Source organism: Dipodomys spectabilis, unplaced genomic scaffold, assembly GCF_019054845.1.
Source record: "Dipodomys spectabilis isolate Male_0828 unplaced genomic scaffold, ASM1905484v1 ptg000002l, whole genome shotgun sequence".
NCBI lineage: Eukaryota > Metazoa > Chordata > Mammalia > Rodentia > Heteromyidae > Dipodomys > Dipodomys spectabilis.
The window spans coordinates 37,807,119-37,822,052 of NW_024870679.1; the positions used below are offsets into that span (position 1 = coordinate 37,807,119).

Genomic DNA, 14,934 nt, shown 5'->3' on the forward strand with positions numbered 1-14,934 from the left:
GCCTCGCTTCTGCTGTGGGAAGGTTCGAAGACTAAGAAGTCATGTGATAAGAGGAGAAAGTATACCGAGCCACACAGGGCTCTTGACCCAGCTTTGCTTTTGACTACCTGTGTAACCTTAGGTTGTATCATCTGACTCTTCTGCTGAAGAAGAGAAAGGAGAAAATCACTTCTGTGTCCTTTTAAATCTATTGATCTGTAAGTTTATTGTTGTTATTTTGTATATATCATTCTTAAATTTCCACAAATAATCATATATACATACATTAAAGCATAAGGCTGTCAAAATAAAGTAAATTCTTTTACCTACCTTTGCAGGTTAACCAAGGTAGACAGTATGGGTTTTTTTGGTTTGTTTGTTTGTTTTTCCCAGTTGTGGTGCCTGAACTCTGGGCCTGGGCACTGTCCCTCAGCTCTTCAGCTGAAGGCTAGCGCTCTACCACCTGAGCCACAGCGCCACTTCTGGCTTTTTTTTTCTGCTTATGTGGTGCTGAAGAATCGAACCCAGGGCCTCATGCATGTGAGGCAAGCACTCTACCACTGAGCCACCTTCCAGCCCATGTTTATTTTTAAGACATGGGGTCTCACTATGTTATCCAGACTCTTTAAACTTAGGGGTAAAAGCTATATTACATGACTTTAAATTAAACACACACGCACACACACACACACACACAGACACACACACACACACACACAAGAAATGTCTACTTTTTAAAATTTTTGTGCCAGTCCTGGGACTTCAACTCAGGGCCTGGGCACTATCCCTTAGCTTTTCCTCGAGTCTAGCACTCTACCACTTGAACCACAACACCACTTCTAGCTTTTTTGCTGGTTAATTAGAGGTAAGAGTTTCACACACTTTTCTGCCTGGGCTGGCTTTAAACCACAATCTTCATATCTCAGCCTCCTGAGCAGCTGGAATTACAGGCATGAGCCAGCAGTGCCTGGCTCCAGGACTGGCCTATTTTAAATCTAATTCCAGTTTGGTTGAGATGTGATAGAGAGTCATTACTTTTATCCTAAATAAATCACTCCAGCTAGTCTGCTTCAGTAAAAACCCTTTCACAACTAACATCATTTTTCCCCCCTCATTCTTCATATTCCAGTTAAGAGTCAAATAACCGGTAGATGGAGAGCTAAAAGGAAAAATGTCATAAGAGACCCAATATCCAGAAGACAAATTGTAATTCAGTCCAGATGAAGAAACCAGATTATTTCATCATGTTAAGAGAATAATATAAGTTCTGGTTGCCCTGTAACTCTGAATTCAAAGAACTCCTTTTCCCACTGTGAGAAGTTAGTTGCTCAAATACAAAGGTGCTAGACTCTACCCTGAAATCCCAACGTGGCATGAATGCCAAGTGAATGATTCCAGCATGCTCACTGAGCTGCACATGACAAACAATGGCTGCCTCATGCCCAGCTCCAGACACCTACTGCTTACCAGAAACTGTGGCAAATTCTTCCTAGGGCTCTCTTCTAACCCTCCTTATTGCCTGTCAGCCATTCACACAAAGCTGCCCTTCTGCTGACCGTCAGGTCTTGCCTTGTCCTGGACCCACTTCAAAGTAGCAAGTAGAGACAGAAAGATGTCCATAGCCAACAACCAAGGCTACCAAAAAAACACACTTTTTAAAGTAATGGTATTCAATGTGACGGCCCATAGGAGTACAGACTTTTAAAACTTCTATTTGACAAGGTATATTTGACAGGAAATATATTGGTGAGTATATAATAATAATATACTATTATTATATTATTATACTGAAATGATTATATTATTATAATGGATTGTTATAGTATATTAATACCATACACTCAGCAATGTACTGTAAGTATACATAATTTACACATCATCTGTATATTGAAAATGTAAAATAAGATTCAATCTATTTTTTTTACTGATAAATCTTAAAGAGAATTTTAGAGAAAATTCCTTAAAATACATTGGTTCTAAGCCAGGCACCAGTGGCTCACATCTATAATCCTAGCTACTCAGGAGGCTGAGATCTCAGGATTGTGGTTCGGAGCCAGCCCAGACAAAAAAGTCTGTGAGACTCTTATCTCCAATAAACTACTCAGAAAAAGCTAGGAGTGGGGCTGTGGTTCAAGTGGTAGAGCACTAGCCTTGAGCACAGAAAGGTGGACAGAGCCCAGGCTCTGAGTTCAAGCCCCACAACCAGCAATGAATTTAAATGTATATATATACATATATATATATATATGTACACACACACACACACACACACACACACACACACACACATTGGTTCTCAGCCACAGTCTCCTCCTGTGTTTTATCAATATTAGCTGCTGCTCTATCAGGAAAACATTATCCTTTGGATAGAGTAAGAACTAAAAAAAAAACAAAAAACTAAGAAAGAACAGGGAGCTGTAAAAGAGAGTGTCACAATATTCGCTCCAACAAATGATCAATCGGAGCTGTAAAAGAGAATATCACAAAAATCACTCCAACAAATGATCAATCTAATTTCTGTGTGTGGGGAGGGTGTAAAGTGGCCTGCTCAGCTCCAAGTGTTTCTGTCCTTTGAGGCCCTCTGGAGGAGGGAAGCGTAACTGCACACAGAAAGAACTGAATTTCAGCCTACATTCAGGCTTGCATTTCAAAAATGTGTTTCTACGAGGCTCTCACATTGAGACCTGCTAATAATTACAGAGAATAAAGCTAATATCTGGGAAGTCCTTTGTTAGGACAAAGGCTAATCATCCTCTCCTCTCACTGCCAGAACAGGATTAAGTTTAGAAATCATGGAAAAAGACAGAAGCCTGAACATAAGGAAATCTATCATAAAAGACTGATGGTGTTAATACTGTTTAGTTGAAACCAATGTTACGACTTAGAAAAGAAACCAGCAATCCCACTTTTGGGCATTTACCCAAAGGATCACAAACAAGGCCATACTAAAGCTACCAGCACAACTATGTTTATCGCAGCATTATTTACCATAGCTAAGATATGGAACCAACCGAGATGCCCCTCAGTAGATGAATGGATCAAGAAAATGTGATATAGATATAGATATAGATGAATTCTTTGTCTCCATCAGAAAGAATGACACCTCCCCATTTGTTAGGAAATGGAAAGACTTGGAAAAAATTGTATTAAGTGAAATAAGCCAGGCCCAAAGAAACACAGGTCCCATGGTTTTCCTTATCTGTAATAACTAGTATATGTCTAGGACAAGCAGAAAAGCTCAAAATCTATGTACATATGACCATATAAGAGGATGCTAAGCAAAATGAACCCCAAGATAGGGACACAAGAAGTTTTATCTTTCTTGCTGTTGTTTCTAATGTATTTATAATATATTATGTGATTTTTTTTTGTTTCTTTTGTATGTTTTTCCCCCTGATACAATCCTTGTTTCCACAGTATTTGATTCCGGTGCCCTACATCTTGTATATACATTTTTCTGGTTTGGGGAGGGGAAGGAAAATAACAAAATGCTGAAATAAGGATACAGGTTGACCCATTGTAACAATGAGATGTACAAGACACTGTTGAAAACGAACTTTACAACTTTGCGGGGAGGAGTTGGAGAGGTGGAGAGGGAAGGGATGGTAGGGAAAAAACAAAGGAGGAGGTAACAATGCTTGATAGGAAATGTACTCATTACCCTACTCATATAACTGTAACCCCTCTGAACAGTATCTTTACAATAAAAAATATACTAAATAAAGAAAAGAAAAAATGATTCACTGAAAAAAAGAAAAGAAACAATGACAACAAAGTCCTTCTACAGCTTCATGGTTTCACCCTCTGAAAGAACACAATAAAAACCACCAAGAAGATTAAACAAAAACAAACAAGTGATCACAGATGTTCAGAGCCCATCACAGGACTTTACTTAAAGTGGAACATTTAAAAGTAAGTCCAAGCTTTAGGTATTTTTGCAATAAAAGACAATACTTGTATTTTCCCAACTGTTCAGTGACAGTAATAGGAAGAACAATATACTAAAATACTTGTTTATCAGCCTGCATGTTCCTGCTCTTCCAAGCAGGTACAAACCCCTCTGAACAACAAGTTGTGTTTACTTCAGATCCTGGAAAATCAGTACTGGGAAGGAAGATCCCCAGCAGAGGCACATTTTCCAGATGACCTCTTGCTTAGTTCTGTCTGTGCCATTCCTTACATCTAGCAAAAGTGGTACAGGAAGGGAAGAAGCCATGGTATATTCATGTGGACAGTTACAAGAAGGCACTGTGCACCTGTCACTGATTTGAAAGTGAGAAAAGCAGCCCTGCCCCTAGATCAGACACACTCAGATTTCAGCACACAATGTTAGCTATTGGTGCAGGCTTTGGGTCCAGACACTTGCAAATTCCAGTGCCCACTCTATCTAGCCCAACTGTAAGAACTGCAAGTTTTATGCTGATCAAGTTTTATCTCTCATCCTATGTGCTTTGGGTGTAAACTAAGGGCTACATACACAGGCTACACACACAGGGGGGTGGCTTAAGCAATAGTACTTTGTGTGTGTGTGTGTGTGTGTGTGTGTGTGTGTGTGTGTGCGTGCGTGCGTGCGTGTGTACACGCATGCAAGCACATGCTGGTCCTGAAGCTTTAACTCTGGGCTTGGGTACTGTCCCTCAGCGGCTTTGGCTCAAGGCTAGCACTTTACCACTTGAGCCACAGTGCCACTTCAGCTTTTCCTGAGTAGTTGATTGGAGATAAGAGTCTTGAAGACTTTCCAGTCCATGCTGGCTTCAAACTACAATCCTCCCATCTCAGCCTCCTGGGTAGCTAGGATTACAGGCATGAGCCACGGGTGACATGGATGGGGAAAGAGTTTGTTTCTTCCAAAGCCTCTCTGCCTGCCTTTTCTGCAGAGCACTGTCTTCAATTTTTCACATGCTCTTCTCTCCTTCGCATGCTATTTTCCAATTTTTCTCATAAGGACATCAGTTATAATGATCTCATTGTGACCTAGTTAGCTCTTGAGAGATATCTCTAAGTTCGGTCAATGGGGATTAGGACATACACAAAGGAAGGGAATTCACATGAAAGGGCAGTAGACACGTGATCTACAGTGAGTACTGGGTAGTGTACTCTGAGAACACCTAGTAGAACCTCCTGGAAACTCTAATTGGAACAAAACCAGCAGGAAGAAAAGATCCTTATTTGATTCCTTTTATGAGACCTTTTCTTAAGTGTATGGGGAAAGCTGGTACCCCAGACTTCTGGAATATATCCACAGCTCAGCACTTTAACTATGGATGGCAGAGTCCCAGTTCTGGTGCCCATCCACTCTCCAAGAGTTCAACTTGGGCAGGCACAGAACCTGAGCATGGCCTAGAAGCTACTTTCGCAAGCTTCTCTCTCTGGATCCCAATCTGCCTTTCATCACCTGCCTCATTTTAACAGTAAAGCTCCTTCATCTACTTCCCTGATCCAGTTCAATACTTCATTATGAGGAGCTTTTATTTGGGTCATAGGCTGATCGATCCAACAGTGAGACTCAGCTGGTTTGTACGAGTAAATGGCAAGGCAGCAGCATGACATGGAAGCCCAGGAAAACAACGATGTACAGACTACAGTAACCGTAACCAAAAGCTAAATCCAGAAAGGTCCACAGCCTTACAATATCTTCCATTAATACATGTTCCATTTTTGGATGCATTCATACAGATTACTCTTGCCTTGGGAGCCAGTGAATCCGAGGGCTGTCTTTCCTTGAGATTCTTAAAATGGGAGTCTTCACCAGGCACCAGTAGCTCCTGTCTGTAATCCTAGCTACTCAAGAGGTTGAGTTCTGAGGATCAAAATTCAAAGTCAGTCCAAGCAGGAAAAGGCTGTGAGACTTTTATCTCCAACGAAACACCAAAAAGTCACAAGTAGAGCTGTGGCTCAAGCGGTACAGTGCTAGCCTTGAGCACAAAAACTCAAGGCCAGCACCCAGACCCTAAGTTCAAGCCCCAGAACTGGATGGATGGACAGATAGATAATAGATAGATAGATAGATAGATAAATAGATAAATAGATAGGTAAGAGACAGATAGATACAGAGGTAAAGAGATAGAGATAGAGATAGAGATGTACAGATACAGAGAGAGATACACAGATATAGAGCTAGAGATAGAGATATGGAGGTACAGGGTTATAGAGACAGATACAGAGATACAGAGATTCAGAGCTAGACATTAATTTCTATCTATGAGTCTTATCTAGCCTACTGATCCTGACTTTAAGGCCTAGAGAACAAATAACATCATGAATTGTGGATTTTTATGTAAGATAGCACAATAGCTTTAGCATTCTTTAAATTGATTACCCTTAATGTAATGAATGTCAGAAAAGCTATCACACTAACTCTTTAAACTGTTTGTAGCACCATAATCATTATCTAGACATTGTAATTTTCCCCTCATACTGGGTTTTTTTTTGTTTTGTTTTGTTTCGTTTTGGGTCCAGTCGTGGGGCATGAACTCTAGGCCTGGGTGCTGTCCCTCAGCTCTTCAGCTCAAGGCTAGCACTCTACCACTTGAGCCATAGTAACCACTTCCGGCTTTTTTCTTTTCTGCTTATGTGGTGCTGAGGAATTGAACCCAGGGCCTCATGCATGCAAGGCAAGCGCTCTACCACTGAGCCTCCTTCCCAGCCCATCATACTGGGGTTTGAATTCAGATTCATGTACTCTTACATGGCTTTTTATAGTTGTGCTCTACCACCTGACCCACACCTCCAGTTCCTGTTTTTTGCTAGCTAACTAGAGTTAAGTTTCTCTTGGATTCATCTGCTCAGGCTGGCTTCAAATTGTGACTCTCAGATTTCAGCCTCACTGAGTAGCTAGGATTACAGGTTGAGCCACCAGCACCCAAATGGCTACATATTTTTAAAAAAGTGAACAAACTGTCAACAACACAGTATAAACATTAGCAAGAATAACCTCATAATCCAGGCATGAGTAGTTATATAGGCTTTGGGGAGGAAGACTATAATATACTCCATTTCAAATGCATTTAGTTTGATTAGGATACATTTATATGCATATCTGGAAATGTCACAATGAACACAACAAAGCCCCACCCCTTTTACAATTAGTGCATGCATGTATGTAATATTTAAAATGTGAGAGAGTGATCTAAGCTGTCCTCTAGGGATTTACCCTGGTGATGGGATGGCTGGTCAAAGAAATACCAAATATGAATTGCATACTAAAATATGGCCCATGAAAACCTTGTAATAGAAAACTGTCTCCAATAAGAATAGCCATTTCTGGGGCTGGAAATATGAAGCAAAGCATGAGGGCTTGGAGTTCACACCCTGTGAGCACACATACATGAACAGAAGGCTACTGCTACTGCTGATCACGCTAAGGCACAGACACATATTCCCGAGGGTGGTGGCCAACGGCCCCTGGTGAGGAGGGAGCGTCTTGAGGGCTGGGCAGTATTTATTACTGCAGTGTCTGGGACATATGCGTCAGAACCCTGGTGGGTGAGCAAATGGCTGAGAGGCACACTGGAGTTTTGTCAACAGGTGGCAGCATTGGTAATTTTTCCATTCAGAATTACAAAGCTGTGGTTTGCTGTGTGCGTTTACTACAAGTAATCATCAAGGGTAAGTCTTCCAAAAGACTGAGCAACGATACTGTAGCTTCTTCAATCAGCCTATTCCAAGTGAATATTCCAGGAATGGTTCAAGGTGTGGAAACTTGGTCATTAGATCCAAAATAAGACTTCGATGCAAAGTTTGATTTTTCTCCCTGGAAGCTACACAGGTGGCCTGTTAATCAACACGGCTTCTCATAAGGAATACAGACTACCTCTTCCTTCCCTACTCCTCCTCCCCTAACCTGGCCTAGGAAAGGGGGCTTTGTCCTGTTCAAACAGCCAAGTTAGGTGGGAAGGCTGAAGTTTTACATAACTGAGACTTCTTGTGTTACATCGCTAATCATGGCACTGACAGTTCTGGTGTCAGATATTCAAAAGCTTCACTAGGTAGAAGGAAATGTGGCTACATTCCTGATTCATATTGTTCCCAGCAGTGCTGGCCATAGGGCCTTGGCACCTGCTCCTCCAAGCCATGCCAAGATCCTGAGGGAGGGCAGCTAAATTGGGAGATGCCACGGAAACAGCCGAGGGCGGAGAAGGGCAATAGGAAGCAGAATGTGCATGGGTTTTGGGGTTTTTTTTTTCCCAATTTGGAGTAAGGTCAAGCCAAGGTGCTCCACCACATTCCCAGTCAAAGCAATGAAGGCCTTTTGCAGGGGGCATCTTCAACACTGGTACCTTGTGAGAACAGCAGGTGCCATCAGTCCCCAAGCCTCATGCAAGTCTACAGCCCACCCAGGTTGCTTCTGACCACACATGGATTCCCAGTTGCTGGGAAAGTAAGAAGCAAGTCACAAAGGCAAGCTCATGTTCAGCACCATTCATCACAGTGATTCACTTAACTGCACTTGAAAGCAGGCAGTTAGCACCCCCCCCCCCCGCTTCCACCAGCCTTCCTTAGTCAGTGTCCACACCACTCACACCACCCCGAACCCACAGTCACAATTTAAAACCAATCACAGCCAAATCCTGTTTCATGTGCCTATCTTACAATGATCTTATCTGGATACAAGATGTTTACTTGTAGGTGTCTAAGACCTCCGGATTCCATTTCATTCTGTTTTTATTAGCAGATGGCCAAAGGAATCAGCAGCAGCTGTGTTCCAGATGTGGGTGATAGAGCTCCATCTTTTCTGAGAGCCTGAGGACCTCCTCCTGTTCATTCAGTTTCCTGGGATGTAGAGAAACTACCCTGAACTTTGAAACTTCAGGATACCTAAGAGATGTGTGTGAAGTGGGTCCTGTCCTCAGGGAGCTTAGATTTTAGTAAACATGACTTAAAAATTGATATGCTTCTAATTATCACTCAGCAAAAACTCAAACAGGAAATAGACACTCCAAGAAGGTTTGCTTTTAAAACCATAAGCTTGCCTCTCTGAAATGGCTTTATGAAATAAAAGATGAAGTGCTTTTAAGTAGAAATTCTTGAGGCATGTCAGAGTTGAGATTCCCCTGGCATTATTGCAATGATTTTGTTCCATATGGGGCTCAGTCAAAACGAAGACCTTGTGTTAAACAAGTTTTACTATATCCTTCATCCTGTTTCCCCTGAGGAAAGATGTATACAAAAGAAGGAGTTAAGGATGGGCACCGGTGGCTCACACTTGTAATTCTAGCTACTCGGGAAGGTGAGATCTGAGGATGCCAGCTTGGGCAGGAAAGTCTGTGAGAATCTTAACTCCAATTAACCAGCAACAAGCCAGAAGTGGAGCTGTGGCTCAAGTAGTAGAGCACCAACCTTAAACACAAAAGCTCAGGGACAGCACTCAGGCCTGGAGTTTAAGCACCAGGACTGGTAAGAAAGAAAGAACGAAAGAAAGAACGAATGAACGAAAGAAAGAAAGAAAGAAAGAAAGAAAGAAAGAAAGAAAGAAAGAAAGAAAGAAAGAAAGAAAGAAAGAAAGAAAGAAAGAAAGAAAGAGAAGGAAGGAAGGAAGGAAGGAAGGAAGGAAGGAAGGAAGGAAGAAGGAAAGGAAGGAAGGAAGGAAGGAAGGAAGGAAGGAAGGAAGGAAGGAAGGAAGGAAGGAAGGAAGGAAGGTAGGAAGGTAGGAAGGAAGGAAGGAAGGAAGGGGGAAAGAAAGAGGAAAGGAAGGAAGGAAGGAAGGAAGGAAGGGGGAATGAAAGAGGGAAGGAAGGAAGGAAGGAAGGAAAGAAAGAAAGAAGGAAAGAGGAAAGTAAAAGAAAAAGTAGCTATCATCTGCCAAAAAGTAGCTATCTCCCTGCCGAAGGGCTCTTCTGTTTAAAATTTCTGTTCACTGGGCTTTTTGAACTTGACTCTCCCTAAATAAATTAGGGAAAGACAGGTCCCGCTGCATCTCAATGACAACAAAAGGACTACAATTTCACTATAGGCCCATGATTTCTTTCCCAAGGGAATAAAAGGGGACAAATGCCCCAAACATGACTTTGGCTATTGGCTGCAGTTAAGACATTATCAAATAACTGGACATATACTCTTAACTTTACCACATGCCAACATAGCTATGTACAAAACAGATATTGTCTCTGCTTCCCATCCCTGGGCCTACATGAAAGCCAACAGATAAATATGATATCACATGATTCTGGCATATAAAGAAAGAGAAAGTTAACATAAAAAGATGAAAGAATGGACAAGGCATTCAGCGATGGTTCTTTCAGGTTCAATTTAGTTTCATTGTTCTTGTCAACTCTGAGAAAATCAAATGCTTATGCTATTCTGTTTTTTAAAAAAAAAAACATAGTCTCACTACGTGGCTGAAGTTATTAGCTTTTTCTGGATCCTGCCTTAGTTCCCCAGTGCTGGGATTACATGCATATACTACCATGCCCAGAAAAACATTTTTAACACATGAAGTATAATGTCAGTGCTATATATTCCTACCTTCACATTATGAGTAATGCTTCTCAATCATTACCCCAGGTTATTTCAAAAGAAGCAAACAAAAAAAAGTTTAATTTTGCTTGCCCAAGAGGGTGCCACTCATGAAAGACTGGTCATTTATTCATTCTTCATAAGTCCTCTCTGCTTTCTTTTTTTAACTATACTTGTGTGTCTTTAGTACGATCCCTTATACACAGTATTTCATAATTAAACTTGTCATTGAAGCTCTGAAGTACATTTCAATCCATCCAGTTCTCAAAACATCAGCTTCAGGTGGCAAACAGACAATTTACAGTTGAATATCTAAATTTAATTTTTTTCTAAGCCAGTTAATTGTTAAATGTTAGCAAGTTAAAAAGTAAGTTGTTCACGTCATTAAGCTAAGGTTTAAAATTTTGTTTTTTAACTTCTAATTTATTTTAATATTAACTTCAATGCTTATTCAACTCCCTTTTTTGTTGTTGCTATATTTTCTTTTCAGTTTCATGAAGTATTTAACTTTTCCCTAACTCGCTTAACCAGCCACATGTGATCCAGGATTAGCTCATGGTTAGAACTGGAGTTTCCAGGACAAACTTTATTGTTTTATACCTGTATAGATTTTTTCACACATTACAACTTAGTGGCACCTTGTCCAAGAAGTCCCTCAATAGCTGATTCTCTCAATTCCAAAAGAAGATTGGTAACTTCCTGCTCTTGTGTAACCTTTCACCTTTCCCAGATGTCCCAAGATCCTATAGAGCAAGTGTGCACAGAGCACCTCCCTCCTGTACCAACCATTGCCCAGCCCATCAAGATGCACCAAAGAACGCGTGCCTCATTTGTTTTCATCACTGAACCAAGTTTTTTTTTTTCTTTTCCTGTCAAATATCTACATTCATATGTTTTATACATGGCCTTTAGAGCCTTTCACTATTAAAATCTAGTCAATTCTAAAACTAGGCACTAGTTTCTCACACCTATAATCCTAGCTACTCATCAGGCTGAGATCTGAGGATTGTGGTTCAAAGCCAGCCCAGACAAGAAAGAATGTGAGACTCTTATTGCCATTTAACCACAAGGAGGAGGAGGAGGAGGAGGAGGAGGAGGAGGAGGAGCAGCAGCGGCGGCGGCGGCGGCTCAAGTGGTAGAGCACTAACCTTGAGCACAAAAGCTTAGGGATGCCTTACCTGACTTATGTAATAACCCCTCTTACATCATGTTTATAATAACTATTTTTTAGAAAGGTTAAGAGACAGCACCCACACCCTCAGTTCAAACCCCAGGACTGGCACCAAAAAAAAAAATCTAGTCAATTCTCTGAAGTCACACCCTAAACTAACTCACTATGGTCCACTGTAGTAAGACTATTTTACCTTAGAATGCAGTTAGATCATGCAAACAGTACCATCTGAATCCCTGCTAGATTCTGAATGCAGGCAAGGAAAGGCCCTGTCCACTCTGCTATCTTACTGCGGTGTCATGACACTGTTTGGCACAGGTGGTGTCCAATAAATATGCAGTGGCACTAAAAAAATTTACAATTATTCAGCACCAAAAGAAATTCCCACAGCACTTGAAACATCTCAAACAAGGAAGCAACAATAGCTTCAAAGGAATCAGTTGTTAGATATATATTATTAGATATATATCTTATTTATATTATATATATAAATATACATCATTTATTTTTTGTAATGCTGAGGATTGAACCCACAGTCTTATGCATACTAGGCGAACTCTACCACTGAGATAAGTCTCGGCCCTAAAGAAAATCTTTTTTTTAAAGTTATCAGAGGGACTTTATTCATATACTAATGGCATATAACTTTGAACTTTCTTTTTTTTTAAGTAAAAACTAAGAAAGGTTCATTTCATTTTTTTGGAGTTCATTTCGATATTATTTTATGTAATCAGAGGCTAATAGGTATTAGGCCTTTGTGTTCCTTCCCTAAGAGTACTGTTTGGTCCTACTGTGCGTGAATGCCTATAGCCTTGTGTAATTTATCATGTGCATTTCGTAAATTAGAAATATAATAGGGATGCCATAACCTCAAGGGGCATCTTAGGTATTTCCTTAAGTAGACATAAAATCTTAATAGCTTATGCATGCTAAGATTTCAGGTTGGATGTCACCAAAATATCTCTTCATATCCCCACTCAACAGTGGTCCTTCCTGCGAATTAAGCCATTATTGTTGTTTGAAATATCAATGAAAGTAGATCCACTGTTTCTTTTTGTTGTTAATCTACAACTGGTAAAGATCTGAACTCTCCCTTAGCACTTTTTTAAACTGGAAATCAATTATATGTCTACTAATTGTTTCATTTGAGACTATCCAGATACTTAGTGATCATACTAGAAGGGATACTCAAATAGGCCTGTTTCTACATTTTCTTCTTCTAAGATGATAAAAATAAAATGGCAAATCTGCTGTCAAAAAAATATGTATCTTAACAATGTACCTCTCTGGAGAACACCTTATAGCTTCAAAAATAATTATTGCTGGTGGCTCACACCTGCAATCCTAGTTACTCAGGAGACTGAGATCCAGAAGACTGATATTCAAGACCAACCTGGGAAGAAAAGTCCCTGGGAATCTCTCTCTCTCTGTCTCTGTTTGTCTGTCTCTCTCTCTCTCTGGATATATATCAAGCTGGAAATGTAGCCACGGGGCATCTGCCAAACAAGCAGGCTGAGCAAAACAATGAGGCCCTGATTTTAAACCCGGGTATTAGCTAGTAATAATAATTAATAATAATAACAAACTTTAAAATTGACTAAACCCAACAAGTAGTAGTTGACTCTTCAGGAAAATCAAACACATATTAGAGACCTTGGTCAAATTCTACCTCATAGTACACAACACAACAATAGCAACAAAAGTGCCGACAGAGAAAATGAGCTAAGCAACATTCACCAAGGAGCCACTGCCCAAATTCTTTCCTCATATCAGAACATCGCGTGCAGGAAGACTATCAGACATATTTACCTTGTCTTGAGGCATGGGTCAGGCCTCAGGAACTGTGAACTAAGACTGAATACTGAATGCACCCCCATCATTTTTCATGCTGTCATTCTGACCGAGAATGCCACTCCTCGCTTATAAAATTCACCTCATTAACCTCTCAGAACACAGATGTACCCTTGCCTAACCACAGTGGCTGAGTATTCATCTCCCACCCCTCCTGTGCTGGGGCTGGGGGCGGCTCTGTCTACCTCTACTCTCTCCTCTTAACTCATTTGAGATCAGGCACACACTCTCAGGAAAACACCCTCACACACCACACCATTCAAGCATTATATGTGTGTGTATGTACCTATATACATATATGTATATACACACATATCATATTATATAATTATATTATCATATTATACAATAAATTATAATTTATACTATAATTATTATGTATAAAATATATTATATGTACATATTATATATATTTATACGTCGAATGACCTTCAAAACCAGCTTTTAATGCTCTATATTGTTCAGCTATTCTAGTTATCTCCAGCTCCAATTATAAGGCTTAAATTATATTGGACTTACAAACCCCAAACTGCTCTCCAGAAACCCTGACACTATGACTTGGATATGATTTTTGTCTCCTCCAAAGGGTCAGTATGGGAATGTAGTGAGGGGAGGAGGTATAGGACCTTCTAAGAAGTGAAGTCTAGTGGGAGGCCATGGTCTTGAAAGGGATTAATTTGGAAGCAGGGCTGGTTTATTCATAAAGAGTATCATTCATAAAGAGTCACAGAGCAGGGCAGCCCTCCCCTGGCTCTGGCTCTCTTACCACTTACCTGTGGTGTCAGCCCTGAAATGCTGTGGTAAGGAATGTCTCGCCACACTCTAGGACATTTGGAACTTTGAGCTAAATAAACCTTTTCTCTTTACAAATTACTCAGCTTTGGGTCTTTTGTGACAGCCACAGAAATGAACTAGTGCACCAAATATAAAAATTTTCTTTGATACTTAGCTCTACAAAATTAGAGCTGAGGGGAAGGCTCCCACGAGGTCCTATTTAACCACACAGGTTGGCAATCAAGTTCAGAAATAAAAAACTTCTTCCCAACATACCCTCCTGCTGGCGTCACCCTACTAACCTCATTTTTTTAAAGTAAAGACTTTTCCACATGTGTATTTCTAATTTGTTTGTTTGTTTGTCAGTGCTGGGACTGAATCCAGGGCCTGGAGCCTGCCAAGCAAGCTTCCCTACCACTGAGCTATACCTCAGCCTATCTGCTAAGTAGCAAGTTATTTACAGTTACTGTTCCACCTCAGATGATCTAGTAAACAGTGAATACACTCTGTGCAATGGGGAACATGATTTTATAACTAAACTGTAATATCTGTACACTGCAATCTCCTGCCCTTACACACACACACACACACACACACACACACACACACACACACACACACACTAAACTTGTGTAGAAAAACAGAGCTGAGCACACCAGAGCACTCCCCATCCCCCACCCCCACTTGGGTTCCCTTGGCTTGAG

The 14,934-nt window shown here is 40.6% G+C and overlaps 1 protein-coding gene across 2 annotated transcripts in view; it reads right to left on the minus strand.

Annotated features, from left to right (window-relative positions):
- The window catches only part of Ak4 (adenylate kinase 4), a 67,737-nt gene that overhangs the window by 9,262 nt on the left and 43,541 nt on the right, over positions 1–14,934 (minus strand). The window lies entirely within an intron of this gene.